General features: G+C 37.6%; 1 protein-coding gene and 1 pseudogene across 2 annotated transcripts in view; one reads left to right on the forward strand and one right to left on the reverse strand.

Moving 5' to 3' along the window:
* Positions 1-21,304, forward strand: part of GPR158 (G protein-coupled receptor 158) — a gene marked incomplete at both ends in the record, with an annotated part of 322,105 nt that overhangs the window by 195,867 nt on the left and 104,934 nt on the right. The gene's annotated exons all lie outside the window — the stretch shown is intronic.
* On the reverse strand, positions 12,624-13,277 carry LOC309960591 (THO complex subunit 7 homolog; annotated as a pseudogene). Its single transcript has one exon. The product of its transcript is annotated as a THO complex subunit 7 homolog (transcript).

The raw sequence follows: 21,304 nt of genomic DNA on the forward strand, positions 1-21,304 counted from the left end.
CCCTCTCCAACATTTATTGTTTGTAGATTGTTTTCATGATGGTCATCTGACCGGTGTGAGATGATATCTCATTGTAGTTGTTTTTGTTTGTTTGTTTGTTTGTTTGTGGAACGCAGGCCTCTCACTGTCGTGGTCTCTCCCGTTGCGGAGCACAGACTCCAGACACTCAGGCCCAGCGACCATGGCCCACGGACCCAACCGCTCCGCGGCACATGGGATCCGCCCGGACCGGGGCACGAACCCGCGTCCCCCGCATCGGCAGGCGGACTCCCAACCACTGTGCCACCAGGGAAGCCCCTCATTGTAGTTTTGATTTGCATTTCTCTAATGATTAATGATGTTGAGCATTCTTTCATGCGTTTCTTACCAATCTGTATATCTTCTTTGGAGAAATGTCTATTTAGGTCTTCTGCCCATTTTTAGATTGGGTTGTTTGTTTTTTTTATATTGAGCTGCATGAGTTCCTTGTATGTTTTGGAGATTAATCCTTTGTCAGTTGCTTCATTTGCAAATATTTTCTCCCATTCTGAGGGTCGTCTTTTTGTCTTGCTTATGGTTTCCTTGGCTGTGCAAAAGCTTTTAAACTTCATTAGGTCCCATTTGTTTATTTTTGTTTTTATTTCCATTTCTCTAGGAGGTGGGTCAAAAAGGATCTTGCTGTGATTTATGTCATAGAGTGTTCTGCCTAAGTTTTCCTCTAAGAGTTTTATAGTATCTGGCAATACATTTAGGTCTTTAATCCATTTTGAGTTTACTTTTGAGTATGGTGTTAGGGAGTGTTCTAATTTCATTCTTTTACATGTACCTGTCCAGTTTTCCCAGCACCAATTATTGAAGAGGCTGTCTTTTCTCCACTCTATATGCTTGCCTCCTTTATCAAAGATAAGTTGCCCATATGTGCATGGGTTTATCTTTGGGCTTTCTATCCTGTTCCATTGATCTGTATTTTTGTGCCAGTACCATACTGTCTTGATTACTGTAGCTTTGTAGTATAGTCTCAAGTCTGGGAGCCTGATTCCCCCAGCTGTTTTTCTTTCTCAAGATTGCTTTGGCTCTTCGGGGTCTTTTGTGTTTCCATACGAATTGTGAAGTTTTTTGTTCTAGTTCTGTGAAAAATGCCATTGGTAGTTTGATAGGGATTGCATTGAATGCTTTGGGTAATATTCACAATGTTGATTCTTCCAATCCAAGAACATGGTATATCGCTCCATCTATTTGTATCACCTTTAATTTCTTTCATCAGTGTTTTTTAATTTTCTGCATACAGGTCTTTTGTCTCCTTAGGTAGGTTTATTCCTAGATATTTTATTCTTTTGGTTGCAGTGGTAAGTGGGAGCGTTTTCTTAATTTCACTTTCAGATTTTTCATCATTAGTGTATAGGAATGCCAGGGATTTCTGTGCATTAATTTTGTATCCTGCTACTTTACCAAATTCATTGATTAGCTCTAGTAGTTTTCTGGTAGCATCTTTAGGATTCTCTATGTATAGTATCATGTCATCTGCAAAGAGTGACAGCTTTACTTCTTCTTTTCCGATTTGGATTCCTTTTATTTCTTTGTCTTATCTGATTGCTGTGGCTAAAACTTCCAAAGCTATGTTGAATAATAGTGGTGAGAGTGGGCAACCTTGTCTTGTTCCTCATCTTAGTGGAAATGGTTTCAGTTTTTGACCACTGAGAACGATGTTGGCTGTGGTTTTGTCATATATGGCCTTTATTATGTTGAGATAAGTTCCCTCTATGACTACTTTCTGGAGGGTTTTTATCATAAATGGGTGTTGAATTTTGTCAAAAGCTTTCTCTGCATCTGTTGAGATGATCATATGGTTTTTCTCCTTCAATTAGTTAATATGGTGTATCACGTTGATTGGTTTGTGTATATTGAAGAATGCATGCATTCCTGGGATAAACCCCGCTTGATCATGGTGTATGATCCGTTTAATGTGCTGTTGGATTCTGTTTGCTAGTCTTTTGTTGAGGATTTTTGCATCAATGTTCATCAGTGATATTGGCCTGTAGTTTTCTTTCTTTGTGACATCCTTGTCTGGTTTTGGTATCACGGTGATGGTGGCCTCGTAGAATGAGTTTGGGAGTGTTCCTTCCTCTGCTATTTTTTGGAAGAGTTTGAGAAGGATAGGTGTTAGCTCTTCTCTAAATGTTTGATAGAATTCGCCTGTGAAGCCATCTGGTGCTGGGCTTTTGTTTGTTGCAGGATTTTTACTCACAGTTTCAACTTCAGTGCTTGTGATTGGTCTGTTCATATTTTCTGTTTCTTCCTGGTTCATTCTTGGAAGGTTGTGCATTTCTAAGGATTTGTCCTTTTCTTCCAGGTTGTCCATTTAATTGGCATATAGTTGCTTGTAGTAATCTCTCATGATCCTTTGTATTTCTGCAGTGTCAGTTGTTACTTCTCCTTTTTCATTTCTAATTCTATTGATTTGAGTCTTCTCCCTTTTTTTCTTGATAAGTCTGGCTAACGGTTTATCTTCTCAAAGAACCAGCTTTTAGTTTTATTGATCTTTGCTTTCATTTCCTTCATTTCTTTTTCATTTATTTCTGATCTGATCTTTATAATTTTTTTTCCTTCTGCTAACTTTGAGGGTTTTCTGTTCTTTCTCTAATTGCTTTAGGTGTAAGTTTAGGTTGTTTATTTGAGTTGTTTCTTAAGGTAGGATTGTATAGCTATAAACATCCCTCTTAGAACTGCTTTTGCTGCATCCCATAGGTTTTGGGTTGTTCTGTTTTCATTGTCATTTGTTTCTAGGTATTTTTTGATTTCCTCTTTGATTTCTTCAGTGATCTCTTGGTTATTAAGTAGTATGTTGTTTAGCCTCCATGTGTTTGTTTTTCTTTCAGACTTTTTCCTGTTATTGATATCTAGTCTCATAGTGTTGTGGTCAGAAAAGATACTTGATATGATTTCAATTTTCTTAAATTTACCAAGGCTTGATTTGTTACCCAAGATATGATCTATACTGGAGAATGATCCATGAGCAATTGAGAAGAATGTGTATTCTGTTGTTTTTGGATGGAATGTCTTATAAATATCAATTTAGTCCATCTTGTTTAATGTATCATTTAAAGCTTGTGTTTCCTTATTTTCATTTTGGATGATCTGTCCATTGGTGAAAGTAGGGTGTTAAATTCCCCGTCTATGATTGTTACTGTCGATTTCCCCTTTTATGGCTGTTAGTATTTGCCTTATGTATTGACGTGCTCCTATGTTGGGTGCATAAATATTTACCATTGTTATATATTCTTCTTGGATTGATTCTCTTGATCATTTTGTAGTGTCCTTCTTTGTCTCTTGTAATAGTCTCTGTTTTAAAGTCTATTTTGTGTGATACGAGAATTGCTACTCCAGGTTTCTTTTGATTTCCATTTGCATGGAATATTTTTTTCTATCCCCTCACTTTCAGTCTGTATGTGTCCCTAGGTCTGAAATGGCTCTCTTGTAGACAGCATATATACGGGTGTTATGTTTGTATGCATTCAGCCAGTCTGTGTCTTTTGGTTGGAGCATTTAATCCATTTACATTTAAGGTAATTATCGATATGTATGTTCCTATTACCATTTTCTTAATTGTTTTGGGTTTATTATTGTAGGTCTTTTCCTTCTCTTGTGTTTTCTGTCTAGAGATGTTCCTTTAGCATTTGTTGTAAAGCTGGATTGGTGGTGCTGAATTCTCTTAGCTTTTGCTTGTCTGTAAAGCTTTTTATTCCTCCGTCAAATCTTAATGAGATCCTTGCTGGGTAGAGTAATCTTGGTTGTAGATTTTTCTCTTTCATCACTTTAAATATGTCTTGCCACTCCCTTCTGGCTTGCAGAGTTTCTGCTGGAGGATCAGCCGTTAAGCTTATGGGGATTCCTTTATGTGTTACTTGTTGTTTTTCCCTTGATGCTTTTAATATTTGTTCTTTGTATTTAATTATTGATAGTTTGATTAATATGTGTCTTGGCCTGTTTCTCCTTGTATTTATCCTGTATGGGACTCTCTGTGCTTCCTGGACTTGATTAACTATTTCCTTTCCCATATTACGTAAGTTTTCAACTATAATCTCTTCAAATATTTTCTCAGACCCTTTCTTTTTCTCTTCTTCTTCTGGGACCCCTATAATTCGACTGTTGGTGCGTTTAATGTTGTCCCAGAGGTCTCTGAGACTCTCCTCAATCCTTTTCAGTCTTTTTTCTTTCTTCTGCTCTGCAGTAGTTATTTCCACTATCTTATCTTCCAGGTCACTTATCCGTTCTTCTGCCTCAGTTAGTATGCTACTGATCCGTTCTAGAGATTTTTAAATTTCATTTATTGTGTTGTTCATCATTTTTTGTTTGCTCGTTAGTTCTTCTAGGTCCTTATTATACATTTCTTGTGTTTTCTCCATTCTATTTCCAAGATTTTGGATCATCTTTACCATCATTATTCTGAATTCTTTTTCAGGTAGACTGCCTATTTCCTCTTCATTTATCTGGTCTGGTGGGTTTTTGCCTTGCTCCTTCATCTGCTGTGTGTTTCTCTGTCTTCTCATTTTGCTTCACTTACTGTGTTTGGGGTCTCCTTTCTGCAGGCTGCAGGTTCATAGTTTCCATTGTTTTTGGTGTCTGTCCCCAGTGGCTAAGGTTGGTTCAGTGGGTTGTGTAGGCTTCCTGGTGGAGGGGACTAGTGCCTGTGTTCTGGTGGATGAGGCTGCATATTGTCTTTCTGGTGAGCAGGTCCACATATGGTGGTGTGTTTTGGGGTGTCTGTGGCCTCATTATGATTTTAGGCAGCCTCTCTGCTAATGGATGGGGTTGTGTTCCTGTCTTGCTAGTTGTTTGGCATAGGATGTCCTGCACTGTCGCTTGCTGGTCGTTGAGTGAAGCTGGGTGTTGGTGTTGAGATGAATATCTCTGGGAGATTTTCACTGTTTGATATTACGTGGAGCTGGGAGGTCTCTTGTGGACCAGTGTCCTGAAGTTGGCTCTCCCACCTCAGAAGCACAGCACTGACTCCTGGCTGCAGCACCAAGAGCCTTTCATCCACACGGCTCGGAATAAAATGGAGAAACGAAAGAAAGAAAGAGGGTAAAATAAAATAACGTAAAATAAAATAAAATAAAGTTATTAAAATAAAAAATAATTGTTAAGAAAAAAAAGTTTTTAAGTAATAAAAAAAAAGGACAGAGAGGACCCTAGGACAAATGATAAAAGCAAAGCTATACAGACAAAATCACACACAGAAGCATACACATACACACTCACAAAAAGAGAAAAAGGGAAAAAATATATACATATATCGTTGCTCCCAAAGTCCACCTCCTCAATTTCGGATGATTCATTGTCTGTTCAGGTATTCCACCGATGCAGGGTACATCAAGTTGATTGTGGAGATTTAGTCCGCTGCTCCTGAGGCTGCTGGGAGAGATTTCCCTTTGTGTTCTTTGTTCGCACAGCTCCAGGGGTTCAGCTTTGGATTTGGACCCGCCTCTGCGTGTAGGTCGCCTGAGCATGTCTGGTCTTTGCTCAGACAGGATGGGGTTAAAGGAGCAGCTGATTCTGGGTCTCTGACTCGCTCAGGCAATGGGGAGGGAGGGGTACGGATGTGGGATGAGCTTGTGGCAGCAGAGGCCACCGTGACTTTGCACCAACCTGAGGCGCACTGTGCGTTCTACCGGGGAAGTTGTCCCTGGATCACGGGACCCTGGCACTGGCGGGCTGCACAGGCTCCTGGGAGGGAGTTGTAGATAGTGACCTGTGCTCGCACACAGGCTTATTGGTGGCTGCAGCAGCCACCAAGTGTATTACTTAGTGTCTCATGGCTGTCTCTGGGGTCTGCGCTGATAGCCGCAGCTCGTGCCCGTCTCTGAAGCTCCTTTAAGCAGCGCTCTTAATCCCCTCTCCTGGCGCACCAGGAAAAAAAGAGGGAAGAAAAAGTCTCTTGCCTCTTCGGCAGCTCCAGACCTTTGCCAGACTAGCTCCCGGCTAGCTGTGGCGCACTAGAGCCTTCAGGCTATGTTCATGCCGCCAACCCCAGTCCTCTCCCTGGCATCCGACTGAAGCCCGAGCCTCAGTTCCTAGCCCCGACCCGTCCCAGCAGGTGAGCAGAGCAGCCTCTTGGGCTGGTGAGTGCCGGTCGGCCCTAATCCTCTGTGTGGGAATCTCTCCACTTTGCCCTCTGCACCCCTGTTGCTGCACTCTTCTCCGTGGCTCCGAAGCTTCCCGCTCTGCCACCCGCAGTCTCCACCCGTGAAGGGGCTTCCTAGTGTGTGGAAACCTTTCCTCCTTCACAGATCCCTCCCACTGGTGCAGGTTCCATCCCTATTCTTTGTCTCTGTTTTTTCTTTCTTCTTTTACCCTACCCAGGTACGTGGGGAGTTTCTTGCCTTTTGGGAGGTCTGAGGTCTTCTGCCAGCATTCAGTAGGTGTTCTATAGGAGTTGTTCCACATGTAGATCTATTTCTGATGTAATTTTGGGGAGGAAGGTGATCTGCACGTCTTAGTCTTCCGCCATCTTGAAGCTCCCCCGCTCTTCTTTTTTTTTTTTTTTTGGTGGTACGTGGGCCTCTCACTGTTGTGGCCTCTCCCGTTGCAGACCATAGGCTCCCAAACGAGGCCACCATCACTCTGATACCAAAACCAGACAAAGATGTCACAAAGAAAAAAACTACAGGCAAATAACACTGATGAACATTGATGCAAAAATCCTCAACAAAATACTAGCAAACAGAATCCAACAGCACAATAATAGGATCATACACCATGATCAAGTGGGGTTTATCCCAGGAATGAAAGGATTCTTCAGTATACGCAAATCAATCAATGTGATAAACCATATTAACAAATTGAAGGAGAAAAACCATCTGATAATCTCAATAGATGCAGAAAAAGCTTTCAACAAAATTCAACACCCGTTTATGATAAAAACCCTCCAGAAAGTAGGCATAGAGGGAACTTACCTCAACATAATAAAGGCCGTATATGACAAACCCACAGCCAACATAATTCTCAGTGGTGAAAAACTGAAACCATTTCCTCTAAGATCAGGAACATGGCAAGGTTGTCCACTCATGACAGTTATTTAAAATAGTTTTGGAAGTTTTAGCCACAGCAATCAGATAAGACAAAGAAATAAAAGGAATCCAAATCGGAAAAGAAGTAAAGCTGTTACTGTTTGCAGATGACATGATACTATACATAGAAAATCCTGAAGATGCCAGCAGAAAACTACTAGAGCTAATCAATGAATTTGGTAAAGTAACAGGATACAACATCAATGCACAGAAATCTCTGGCATTCCTATACACTAATGATGAAAAAATCTGAAAGAGAAGTTAAGGGAACACTCCCATTTACCATTGCAACCAAAAGAATAAAATATCTAGGAATAAACCTACCTAAGGAGACAAAAGACCTGTATGCAGAAAACTATAAGACTCTGATGAAAGAAATTAAAAATTATACAAAGAAATGGAGAGATATACCATGTTCTTGGCTTGGAAGAATCAACATTGTGAAAATGACTATATTACCCAAAGCTATCTACAGATTCATTGCAATCCCTATCAAACTACCAATGGCATTTTTCACAGAACTAGAACAAAAAATTTCACAATTTGTATAGAAACACAAAAAACCCCGAATAGCCAAAGTAATCTTGAGAAAGAAAAATGTAGCTGGAGGAATCAGGCTCCCTGACTTCAGACTATACTACAGAGCTACAGTAATCAAGATAGTATGGTACTGGCACAAAAACATAAATATAGATCAATGGAACAGGATAGAAAGCCCAGAGATTGACCCACGCTCGTATGGTCACCTTGTCTTTGATAAAGCAGGCAAGAATATACAGTGGAGCAAAGACAGCCTCTTCAATAATTTGTGCTGGGAAAACTGGACAACTACATGTAACAGAATGATATTAGAACACTCCCTAACACCATACTCAAAAATAAACTCAAAATGGATTAAAGACCTAAATGTAAGGCCAGACACTATAATACTTGTAGATGAAAACATAGGCAGAACACTCTATGACATAAATCACAGCAAAATCCTTTTTGACCCACATCCTAGAGAAATGGAAATAAAAACAAAAATAAACAAATGGGATGTAATGAAACTTAAAAGCTTTATTAGCACAACAAAGGAAACCATAAACAGGATGAAAAGACAACCCTCAGAATGGGAGAAAATATTTGAAAATGAAGTAACTGACAAAGGATTAATCTCCATAATTTACAAGCAGTTCATGCAGTTCAATATCAAAAGAAAAATAACCCAATCCAAAAATGGGCAGAAGACCTAAGTAGACATTTCTCCAAAGAATATATACAGATTGCCAACAAACGCATGAAAGGATGCTCAATATCTCTAATCATTTGAGAAATGCAAATCAAAACTACAATGAGGTATCACCTCACACAGATGGTCAGAATGTCCATCTTCAAAAACTCTACAAGCAATAAATGCTGGAGAGGGTGTGGAGAAAAGGGAACCCTCTTGCACTGTTGGTGAGAATGTAAATTGATACAGCCACTATGGAGAACAGTATGGAGGTTCCTTAAAAAACTAAAAATAGAACTACCATATGACCCGGTAATTACACTGCTGGGTGTATATCCTGAGAAAACCATAATTCAAAAAGAGTCATGTACCACAGTGTTCATTGCAGCACTACTTAAAATAGCCAGGACATGGAAGCAACCTAATTGTCCATCGACACTTAGGAGATCAGCTTGGTGTTTTGTGACCACCTAGATGGGTGGGATAGGGAGGGTGGGAGGAAGACACAAGAGAGAGGAGCTATGGGGATATATGTATATGTATAGCTTATTCACTTTGTTATATAGCAGAAACTAACACACCATTGTAAAGCAATTTTACTCCAATTAAGATGTTAAAAAAAAAAGAAATGGTATTGGCAGTGGTGAAAGAGAGAAAGAAGAGTCTAGGATGACTCTCAAGATTGTAATGTGATTTTCTGCGTGCTTTTTGAAGCCATTAACAAAGAGAGGGTATTTTGAAGGAACAGGTTTGGATGGACAAAGGTGAGTTTGGTTTTGGACATGCTGAGATTAAGTCATCCATGAACCCTAGCTGGAGAATCCTGGAGTGGTACTCAGAAGAGAGGTCAGAGCTAGAGATAGATTTGAGTTACCACGATGGTGTATTCACTGATGCTGTGGGAATGAAATAGGTATTCCAGAGAAAGGATGTGAAGAAGAGGGGCAGACTTACTGTGTACCACTGAGGAATAATTTAGATAAGAAAACGCTTGTTCTAAGTCTTTATCCAAAACTTGAATCACCTGAGGGATTTATATTTTAAGATACAGGAAGGGAAAGTAATCTAATTATTTTGATGTCCATTTGCTCTGATTTATTTATTCTGCTGGTATCAGGAGAACTGATGTTGAAATGCCTTAAAATAAGTTCTATCTATTTACAGCTCTCTTTGAATCTGGAAGTCACAAAATCTTTGTAAATTTTCCAAGTCTTTGAGAACAGCCTTCATGATATGTGCTTTCAGACCACAGGCATATGGTGAGAGTTTGCTTGCCTTCCAAAAGCAGACGTTGAGAAACAGGAGAGTTTGGTTATAGTTTAGACAGTTTTTGAACTGATTTAGCAGTAATGGGTCAACTCTGTTTTAATGACTACATTTTATTTTCTTGAGAACATACACTGTGGATGTTCTCATGGATTTCCATATATATATTTCAGAATTTTAAAAATTTTATCTGGCATGTAGTCCATTCATATTCATGACTAGACATGTGAATATGGTCATTTTAATGATGTAAAGCAAAAACACTGTATGTAATTGTCTTGTAATTGACGAGCTCAAGTTCTAGCCTATTTTTAATTTTTATTTATTTATTTTTTGAGGTACGCGGGCCTCTCACTGCTGTGGCCTCTCCTGTTGCGGAGCACAGGCTCCGGACGCGCAGGCTCAGCGGCCATGGCTCATGGGCCCAGCCGCTCCGCGGCATGTGGGATCTTCCCAGACCGGGGCACGAACCCGTGTCCCCTGCATCGGCAGGCGGACTCTCAACCACTGTGCCACCAGGGAAGCCCTAGCCTATTTTTTAATTGAAATAGATTTGACATACAACATTGTATAAATTTAAGGTGTATATGTTTTTTGATACATTTGTATATTGTAGTATGACTGCTATTGTAGTGATAATTAGCACCTCTATCACATCACATGAATTGTCTTTTTTTAGTGGTTAGACTCATTAAGTTCTAGTCTCTTAGCAAGTTTGATGGTTGTAATACAATGTTGTTATCGATATTCTAGCCTGTTTTCTTCTTATATTGGGTTACTATAAAAATGTGTCTGCCAAAACTACTTGTAAACAAGTAGGTAATATGAACAGATTCTCATGTGAATTGATCTGAATGTTTACCAGCAAATAGATACATTTTGTTCTTATAAGACAAATAAACAGCTTTTTCGTATTTGTAGTGATATTTTAAGTTGGTAGATAAAATAGGGGAGATAATACAACAAAATCTTCTGTCAGTTTTAATAACAGCAAACGGGGTTTTTGTTGCTCTGTTTGTTTTTATGGTGCCCTTTTGGAAAAAGGCATTTTCTGAGGCCAGAAAAAAAGTCATTTTTGAGAGGCCATACAAAATGTTATTTCAAATTTAAACATAATTGAAATATATTAGCAAAAACTTACTCATATCAGAGATGAATTCAGGAACTCATTGAATGACAAAATTGTTTATACCTAAGAAGAACAGAATCAGAACTTAGCAGTAGATTTCTAGACACTATTTTCAAAATAATTTTTTGTGTGCAACGAGAAATTAGCAGGCATATATGTTTTATATAGTTATGGTACCTTTTCCTGTAAATAGTGTATTCTTGAAGAATTGAATTTAACTTGAATTTTTAATAGATTTTATTGAATAGAATAAATAATAAAATATTATTTATTAGAATAATAATAGAATAAATAGAATAAACTAATACTAATAAAGTTTACCCAAAGACACAGAGCCAGTAAGCAAAACTCAGATCATAAAGACTTCAGAACTTACCTATATAAAAAATTTTTATTTTATATTGGAATATAGTTGATTTACAATGTTGTGTTAGTTTCAGATGTACAGCAAAGTGATATAGTTATACATATATCTATTCTTTTTAGATTCTTTTCCAATATAGGTTATTACAGAGTATTGAGTATAGTTCCCTGTGCTATTCAGTAGGTCCTTGTGGATTATCTATTTTATTATATATAGTAGCGTGTCTGTGAATCCCAACCTCCTAGTTTATCCTCCCCCATCTTTCCCCTGTGGTAACCATAAGTTTGTTTTCTATGTTGTGAGTCTATTTCTGTTTTGTAAATAAGTTCATTTGTATCATTTTTTAGATTCCACATGTTGTCTTTCTCTGTCTGACTTACTTCACTTAGTGTGATAATCTCTGGGTCCATCCATGTTGCTGCAAATGGCATCATTCCATTCATTTTTATGGCTGAGTAATATTCCATTGCATATATGTACCACTTCTCCTTAACAGCTTACATATTTAATTACCGCCCTATGTGTGATATTCCTGCTTCTTGGAGTGTGGGTAGAGAACTCTGAGCTTCCTGTCATTTTCTTGCTCCCTTTCTTGTAGGGCTCTCTTCCATCTTTGCAAAGTGATCCGATAGAAGTAAATGAATGGGAAGTATGGAAATGTCATTGGCTTAAATGTAAATTAATAGAATATACAAATTGAAGGTACAAATGGTAGAAGTACCAGAAAGTTATATACTATTGCTTTCTTTGTGAGTTTACCCTTTGTGTGATTAGGTCTTGCAAATTGGTGGCACCAATTTCATGAGATTTGAGGAGTAATAAAAGGTCTGTTGATTTTTATCTTTATCCACCTTAGTGTGAGTTTCAAATCCTTTGTTATTTATTTATTTTTATGAAGGTACAATTTACATAGAGTGAAATGCATGAATATTAATTGTACAGTGCAGTGTGTTTGACAAATGCATACACCCATGTAATCTATGCCTTTTTCAAGATGTAGAAGTTTCCATTCTCCCCAGAGAGTTGTCTCTTGCCCTTTCCCAGTCAATCCCCACACCTTCCTCTCAGAGTTCTATCACTGTAGATTAGTTTTGTCTGTTCTAGAACTCCATATAAATGGAATCATGCAGTGTGTTCTCTTTTGTATCTGGCTTCTTTAATATATACTGTATAATCTTTGAGATTCATATTGACTGTGTGAATCACCACTTTTCCCCTTCTATTTCTGAGTGGTATTTCATTGTAAGAATATTATTATAATTTGTTTATTCATTTTCCTGTTGGATGGATATTTGTGTTGTTCTCCTTTTTGATTATTATAAAGCAAGTTGCTGTGAACATTTTTTTGTTTTTCGACTTGAAAGCATTTTATTAAACATTTTTGGATGTTGCTTCCTACTTTTAAGTATAAAAAAGGCATTTCAATATAAACAAATATATAATGAAGTCATCTTCCTTTATGTGAAGAAATATGAATGAACTTTGCATTAATATTTAAAGGCAAAGTAGTTCATTGCCTAAACTTTAAATATCTCAAGAGCACAACAAATTCTGAACACACTAAGATCATGTTGCTACTTCAGTATTCTTGGGAATGGTGAGTGATTAGTTGGTCTGTGGTTTAGGATTGGTTTCCATTCTTGTTTCTTGAGCTGCTTCTACCTCTGAGAGCTTTTTATCGTTTTCCAGTGTTTGTTGAAGTTCATGGATGGTGCTAAGAAGAACGTGAAACTGTTTCCTTCTCAATTCCAGCTTATCTTCAATACTTCATTTAATATGTGAAAGATGCTCTAATTCCTTTCCCAGAGCCTGTAGTTCCTTTAATGTCTCATGCCTGTCTGGATGACACAGAATCACTTTTGCCAATGCATCATATTCTTGGCTATCTTTTTGCATTCATTTTGCTTGAAGAATTTGCTTTTTGCACTCAGCGATTTTTTCATGTGCTCCAGCAATGCTACCTTCTATTTCTTTGTAAATTTTTTCATAATTTTCCATTTCTCTGGGATTCATATCATATACCAGCAAACTTTTGCCCATTGAAAATTCACATTGGGACAGTGCGCTCAGCATACGTTGGTACTGGCTGTATCCCTCTTCCTGGGATCCAGAGTTGTGCCACTTAATGAAACTTTTCGCTAGCAGATTAATTTTCCCATCATCTCCAGTGCCATCTCCATCAATGAGGAGACGCTTCCGTATGACTTCGTTATCAGTCACGGCTCCCACGTGCGCGGTGGCGGTGGCCACTGTGAACATTCTTATACAAGGTTTTTTTTGCAATCAAATGTTTTTCTTTCACCTACGATTAGAATTGCTTGGTCATAGGGCAGATGTGTTTTTAACTTTCATAAGATGCTGCCAAACCATTTTCCAAAGTGGTTGTTATTGTATTTTATATTCCCATTTTATATTCCCATTAGCAATGTATGGAAATTCCCCTTGCTCTAAATCCGCTCCACATTTGGTATTGTCAGTCTCTTTAATTTTAACAATTTTAGAAGGTATCTTTTTATAATTTTAATCTTTTCAACCTTTCTGTGAGATTAGAGTTTTAAACTGTTCTGTATTGTAAAAGCAATATATTTTACAGAGTTTGGAAAAGACTGAAAATTTTAAGTAATAATGTAAAAATTACCTATAAGTCCGCAATTTAGTTTTCTAAACATTTAGTAGAAAATTATTTTCATATATATAAATTATAATCTTATACTCTTTTGTCATTAAATATGCCCCCAAACCTTGAATTTTATGACATAATATTATTATACTATAGAGTATATGATAATTCATTTTACCATTTGTCAAGTTTTTGGGATGTGGATTGCCCCTAATTTTGTCCCGATATAAATAATACTGTGTGTGAAACATTCTTTTTCTTTTCTTTTTTTACATTTTTTAAAACATCTTTATTGGAGTATACTTGCTTTACAATATTATGTTAGTTTCTGCTGTATAACAAAGTGAATCAGCTATATGTATACATATAACCCCATATCCCCTCCCTCTTGCATCTCCCTCCCTCCCACCCTCCCTGTCCCACCCCTCTAGGTGGTCACAAAGCACCCAGCTGATCTCCCTGTGCTATGTGGCTGCTTCCCACTAGCTATCTGTTTTACATTTGGTAGTGTATATATGTCCATGCCACTCTCTCACTTCGTCCCAGATTACCCTTCCCCCTCCCCATGTCCTCAAGGCCATTCTCTACGTCTACGTCTTTATTCCTGTCCTGCCCCTAGGTTCATCGGAACCTTTTTTTTTTTTTTAGATTATATATGTGTTAGCATATGGTATTTGTTTTTCTCTTTCTGACTTACTTCACTCTGTATGATAGACTCTAGTTCCATCCACCTCACTACAAATAACTCAATTTCGTTTCTTTTTATGGCTAATATTCCATTGTATATATGTGCCACATCTTCTTTATCCATTCATCTGTCAGTAGACACTTAGGTTGTTTCCATGTCCTGGCTATTGTAAATAGAGCTGCAATGAAAATTGTGGTACATGACTCTTTGAATTATGGTTTTCTCAGGGTATATGCCCAGTAGTGGGATTGCTGGGTCATATGGTGGTTCTATTTTTAGTTTTTTAAGGAACCTCCATACTGTTCTCCATAGTGGCTGTATCAACTTACATTCCCACCAACAGTGCAAGAGGGTTCCCTTTTCTCCGCACCCTCTCCAGCATTTATTGTTTGTAGATTTTTTAAAGATGGCGATTCTGATCGGTGTGAGGTGATACCTCATTGTAGTTTTGATTTGCATTTCTCTAATGATTACTGATGTTGAGCATCCTTTCATGTGTTTGTTGGCAATCTGTATATATTCTTTGGAGAAATGTCTATTTAGGTCTTCTGCCCATTTTTGGATTTGAAACATTCTTATAACTAAATCTTGTGTATGATTCAGATTACTTCCTTGGGGCAACTTCCTGCCAGATCACAGTGTTGTCTCATTGTCTCATTTCCAGTCTTTATAGCTCATTGTATTTAACAGAAATTCCAGAATCGTAAAATCCCACGGTTGCCATCAGGCATCCTTATCATTTGCCTACTTAAGAAGAATTCCTTCCTCACCACTATAGATGTTCTTTCTGTTAGGAAGTGATGCTCATGAATGTTGCTTTCCACATTAATTTCAGTTGTGATAAGTGTTCCACTCATGGAGGCACTCTGTGTGATGAGCATAGAACATGGAAACTTGCCCAGTCTGGGTAGTTCTATGAAACTCCTGTGTCTACCGCCTGGTGTGTTACAGTGAAGACACTTTAAAAAACCCTATATTGTGTGAAAAGTCAGTGAAAGTAAGACCTGAGGAATGAGTTGATGTGAGCCAAGTTGATGTGAAGTATCTAAAATTTTGATAGATACTTCAAAACTGCTTAATCAAAGGCTTCATCATTTTATATTTCTATCAGCATGAAAGTGTCCATTTTCTAGCATTCTAACCAGTAATTGATATTATCAATGTTTTTAACTTTTTGAATCTAATGGATTAAAAATGATATATTTTAAATTTACATTTCCCAGTTACTTGTGAGAGTGAGTACTTTTTTCTCATTTTTATTTCAATTTGTATTTCTGTTTTGAATTTCCTGTTCACAGCAGGGCTGTGATTTTCCATTTCATATGTGTCTTTATATTTCAGTGGAGGTTAGTAAAGGTTGCTTCAGGAGCTGCTATCCAATGCTATTTTAAATGACAGCTTTAAAAGTTGGATTTTGAAAGTGATAGGGGCAAGGTTGAGTGATACCATTATATAATGTCAGTTCTGTCGATTTCCCTGGGCAAGTTTTTTATCCTCTTTAAACCTCAGCCTCCTCATTTATAAAGTGGGGATAATAATAGTACCTACTATTTGTCATGAGGGTTAAATGTTTTTGTGAGGATTAATTAATATAAAGTGCCTAGGATAATGGCTGGCACAAAAATTCGACTGTCATCATTTGTTACGTAATGTTGTCACTGTTGTTACTTATTACCACTTTTATTATCAACATTTTGTTAAAGTCAGAGGTGTCTTTGGGAAAAACGGCACTGAATGAGCAAATTAGCAATACTAGGTACAATTTCAGGTCTCTGTTTTACCCAGTACAGTGGTTGTGGATTTACTCCCTTTCCCCAGAGTTGGCTTTTTCATTCCCAGAATTTATGCATTTATACTTCCTTCATGGTCTTAAAGATGTGGTCAAAAAAGAAACAAAGAGAAAACCATAGTAAGTGGAGTATATTCCTGGGGGCGGAAGGAAGCCGCTCTTCTGGACCTTGAAATCACACCTGCACAGCATGTCGTGAAACCTGTCACATGATGAAAGCTGGATTTCAGAGGCACCTTCCTTATTATACAAACTTCTGCTACAAAGACAGAAAGAATAAAGGGAAGCAAACCTACTCGCTTAGCTTGTCATCAACAAAGGCTTAGGGGATTTTCTGAGGCACAGATGTGTGTAGTTATGGTTAGATAGACTGACTCAATGGAATTTAAATGCGCAACTGGGAAGAAAAGACTTTTTTGAAATATGAATTTCTTCTTTAAAAAATCTTCAACAGAAGATGAGGATGATGGGGTCCCTCTTATTCCTAAAAGGAGCCTCTGCATTCCAGTTTCTGATTGAATGTAGATACCTTGGTTTGCTTCCATATAGGAACAGTCTCTGAGGAAACTGTCATAGACAGTGAGGTTTGGGGGCACCAGGAGGCCCACTGTGCTGATAGCCTTGCTTTTAACTTTCAGAGTTCAAGGTCTTTGCCTTTAGGTTTTAAGTGTTGGCCGTCTACTTTGTCTTCCAAGTCCTACCTGGAGGAGCAACCATTAAACTACTATGAATCACTAACACCCTAATTGGCATTTATTGTATCCCTTTTATTTAAAGAAGGTGGGTAAAATTAAGGCATGGAAGAAATTAGAAGTTGGGGATTAGGAGAAATAAGGAAATTCCTTTGAAATGTATGCCTAACTTGAAGAGGGCAGGCCTGGATGAGATGACAGAATTGATTGAAGTAATGGAGATGAAGACAAGAGTGAATACAGAGGCAGGTGTCTGTGCCCCCGCCCCCCTGTCCAAGAATTAATCGTACGTTGACAGTTTCTTCTATGTCCCTCCTCTCCCCTTCTCCCTCCTACCTCCTCTTATTAAGATTTTGACCGTTTAACTTATCCTCTAAGTTGAAGAGGAGCCCATGGATTAAAAGTGAAGGATTTTCTCTCCACTTGAATGTGCATCAGCACGCATTACCTTCTCACTCATTTACTCAGGGAAACAGTTCGTCAACAAAATTTGGAGGGGGTTCTGGAAAATACCAAAAGTAAAACTAGGAATATTTCATAAAGTCCACTTTTATTTCTAGCCTATAGATGTAGATTTTAGATAGTTTGACTACAAAATAGGCAATTGATTACCGTTAACCAGGATGGGAAACATGAAGAGAAAAGCAGATTGCAAAATGGAAAAATTTAGTTTTTGAAATCTTGAGTTTGAGGTGCCTATGGGTCATTCAGGTAGAACTGTTTTATAGCCAACTGAAAATATGGCTCTGGAGCTCCAGAAGGAGGCTTAGGCTGAAGATACAGATTTGGAGTCATTACTTTAAAAAGCTTCAAATATTATTTATAGAAAACTACTTTAGTAATAGTTCATCTTTCAATGAGGTTAAACACAATTGCTTTTTAAAAAATCTATTACATTGTAAAACTTTTTTCTAAATTTTGGTTTTATAACATTGTTTTAACTTTTCAGTGATTCTCTACTGTCAAATTTCGGCTTGTACTTAATTATTTCTCTTGTATCTTTTTGATTTGATAGTCTAATTCAAATGCATTTGTGTAAATGTATAAATATTGTATAATATATTTTAGAGCAAAGAATAACTAAGTAGGATCCAACAAAGAGAAGAGAGAAGACTAATTAAAATAACCCTCAGTTAGTGTGACCTTTTTGTATTCTGTATTAAATATTCTATATTTGTATTTGTATTATATATACAAATATAGAATATTCTATATACAAATATTCTATATTTGTATTTCTAATTAAAACAGGAATTTATTATTTGAAAATCTTTCCTGAACCATGTTCATAATATAAAATATAAAACTTTAAAATATCAAGATAATTAATTGCAAATATGTTATGACTTGCTAATAAACATTAAGACTAACTGCAGTAGCAGAATTTAGTGAAACAAATGGTTAGAATTGACAGTCACAATGTAAACAGGATGTTAATTAATATGACTCCCATTTTTTCCACTTTGTCTTTTGCTAAACAAGTTTAAGAGTGATACACTCCATGTGAACTGAATTTCATAATACCCATTTAACAGATCTTCTTAATGCACCAAAGTTTGACAAAAATCAGAATCCAATTTTACTCCATCTAATCTAGAAGTATTTATACTATTTTAGAGATAGAATTTCGAATTCCTGTTTCCATCATCTTTGCATCTAAGTAGCAATCATTCTCCCACAACCCTTTATAGTCTACCTTTGTTTTTGCCTGTCAGATATAATACTGCTATTTTAAATTTCTGAACCGCTTACTCTTCTTGCAAGTAGGGGACATCTCTTACACCTCATTAAATCATCTATTTGTTTATCCACCAAAAGGCTCATCATATTTCTTTGTACATTTGTAAATGTCTTATCCGAATGGAACTTTTTGTTAGACTATCTCCAAATATCAGACACAGTATGAAATATCTCTTCATTTTACACTCTGTCTAGTCATTCCATGCACTTCCAAACATGCTATAGAAGACAGACAATGTGTTAAAGACAAGCTTAACAGTTCTAAGCAATTCTGTTTCTGTTCTCACATTTTTTCCCCCACTTAAGAAGCCTGAGGAGAGTTGATGTTGTCCAGCTAACATCTAATGGGCCCTATTGCCTATGTGTGAGCAGTAGTATTTTCAAGTAGTCACCTTACAGATCACAGTGTTCAACATACCAAATTAAAAAAAAAATTCTGAGATTAGAAAGTTCAAATGATGAAGAAAGATTGCTTAGATTTGTTGCTTCTTAGCAATCAGGTGAAACTGAGCAAAAAATGTCATCTCTTGAATTTCTCTGGGTATAAAATATACTTAAGTTTAAAAAAATGATTGGTGTCAGACTAGATGATATTTGAGTTTACCTCAGTGTAACTAAGATTGATTTCTGAAAAAGTAAGCAAAGTGTTTTGTCTCATTAATATCAAATTTTAAAGTACTTAATACTTTATGTTTTAATTATTATCATTCCATTCCATTTTCATGAGGGGGAATTTGTTTTTTCAGTGATCTACTTTTTATTTGAAAATATATCCATTACTCTCAATAGCTTTTTTTTTTTTGTGCCTCTCACTGTTGTGGCCTCTCCCGTTGCGGAGCGCAGGCTCCAGATGCGCAGGCTCAGCGGCCATGGCTCACGGGCGCAGCTGCTCCGCGGCATGTGGGATCTTCCCAGACCGGGGCACGAACCCACGTCCCCTGCATCGGCAGGCAGGCTCTCAACCACTGCGCCACCAGGGAAGCCCTCTCAATAGGTTTTTATCAATAATAGAATAAGCAAATGACATATTCTGTTTCAATAATTTCATGCCACTTTACTTAAGTAACCCTTCTCAAGGCAAGATTCTTTTTGTAATATCTTAGTCTGTACCATTCACTTCGGTGTGCTTTTTTGACACTTAAGAGAATTCATCTCCATGAATAGAGTATGAATTACTCTATTTATTAGTATTGAAAAAAAAGGGAATAGGAGGTTGCAAATAGATTATAGAGAAGTAGCAGCTATTTTTGTAAAGAAGCTGTGGGAAAAATGAGGACAAATCAGGACATAATCATCTGCATTTTGGGAATGCATTCCAGTGGCATCTTGCTGGGGAAGCTGAGTGTGGGAATGACAAAGTCTAATAGGAAGTGCTTTGGCATTTAAGTTGTTTTGGTCATAAGCACAGACAGGTGACCCTGGCTGAGTAAAGGTGATCCAAAATGTTCCTTCTCATGCATTCTAGTTATTCTGCATCTCTGCAACAGCAGTGAGAGTCAACCACTTTGAGTTATAAAATCAGGCACTGAACTCCTAAAAGATGAGACACTTCTAGGTGTCCACATCATCTGAAACAAAGCAAAGGGGGAACAAGGCAAGCATCTCACGAAATCCTGCAAAGCAACCAGGAGACGTTTCTGCCCAGCAGTGCATGGTGAACCATAACCAACAATGAATGACTGGTTGTTTTTTATTTCACATATATAAAATATCATTGACTTTTTTCTTAGTGTGCTGTACTGTTTTAAAGAATATGAAACTATGTATACGTTACTCTGAATTTTATTTTTGGATAAACTTATTTTTCTAAAAGGTCTTAAACAACACCATTGCAAATTACCATGTCATACAAAAATGAGCTTTCTTATGAAGTCTTAGAGATTTAAAAGAATTCCTAATTAAGGCCATGTGACAATTTGTTTCAGTGTTTTACATAAAACTGTCAGGAATTTTAAATCGACTAGCAACCTTTTTTTTATTATTAATTAATTAATTATTTTATTTTATTTATTTTTGGCTGAGTTGGGTCTTCGTTGCCGCGTGCGGGCTTTCTCTAGTTACGGCTTGCGGAGGCTGCTCTTTGTTGCAGTGCGCGGGCTTCTCATTGCGGTGGCTTCTCTTGTTGCAGAGTACGGGCTTTAGGCGCGCGGGCTTCAGTAGTTGTGGTGCACGGGCTTTGTTGCTCCGCGGCATGTGGGATTTTCCCGGACCAGGGCTTGAACCCGTGTCCCCTGCATTGGCAGGCGGATTCTTAACCACTACGCCACCAGGGAAGCCCTAAATTGACTAGCAACTTTAAAAACTAATATCTGAACCAAATTCCTTAGTTGTAGTTTATTTTTAAATACTCTAATAATGCTACATATTTTTTTATTGTAGTATTACATTCATTTCTGTTCCTTTGGGTAAGAAGGTGACTGAGGGACAGATTGGATGTACAGAGGAAATCACCCTGACTTGGGACCAGCAGCGGTGGATGATGGGACCTTGTTCTGTTACTCGTTGGCTGAGTGAGCTTAGATATGTTGACGCCACCTCATCTTTCTGCCCATGAAAGATTGTCCATGTCCATTGACTGAGAGCCTGCTCTGTGCCGGGCAGCATGATTAGTAATCTTTACAGCAGCACTTCATGGTGGGCATTATTACACCCATTTTATAAATGAAGAAAGTGAAGCTCAGAAGGTCAGGCAACTTGCCCAGGGTCACACTGCTAGTGAGCCGCCAATGCTGAGATTCTGAACTGTCTGCATATAAA

The sequence above is a fragment of the Leucopleurus acutus genome (assembly GCF_964270905.1).
Source record: "Leucopleurus acutus genome assembly, chromosome: 1".
Taxonomy (NCBI): Eukaryota; Metazoa; Chordata; class Mammalia; order Artiodactyla; family Delphinidae; genus Leucopleurus; species Leucopleurus acutus.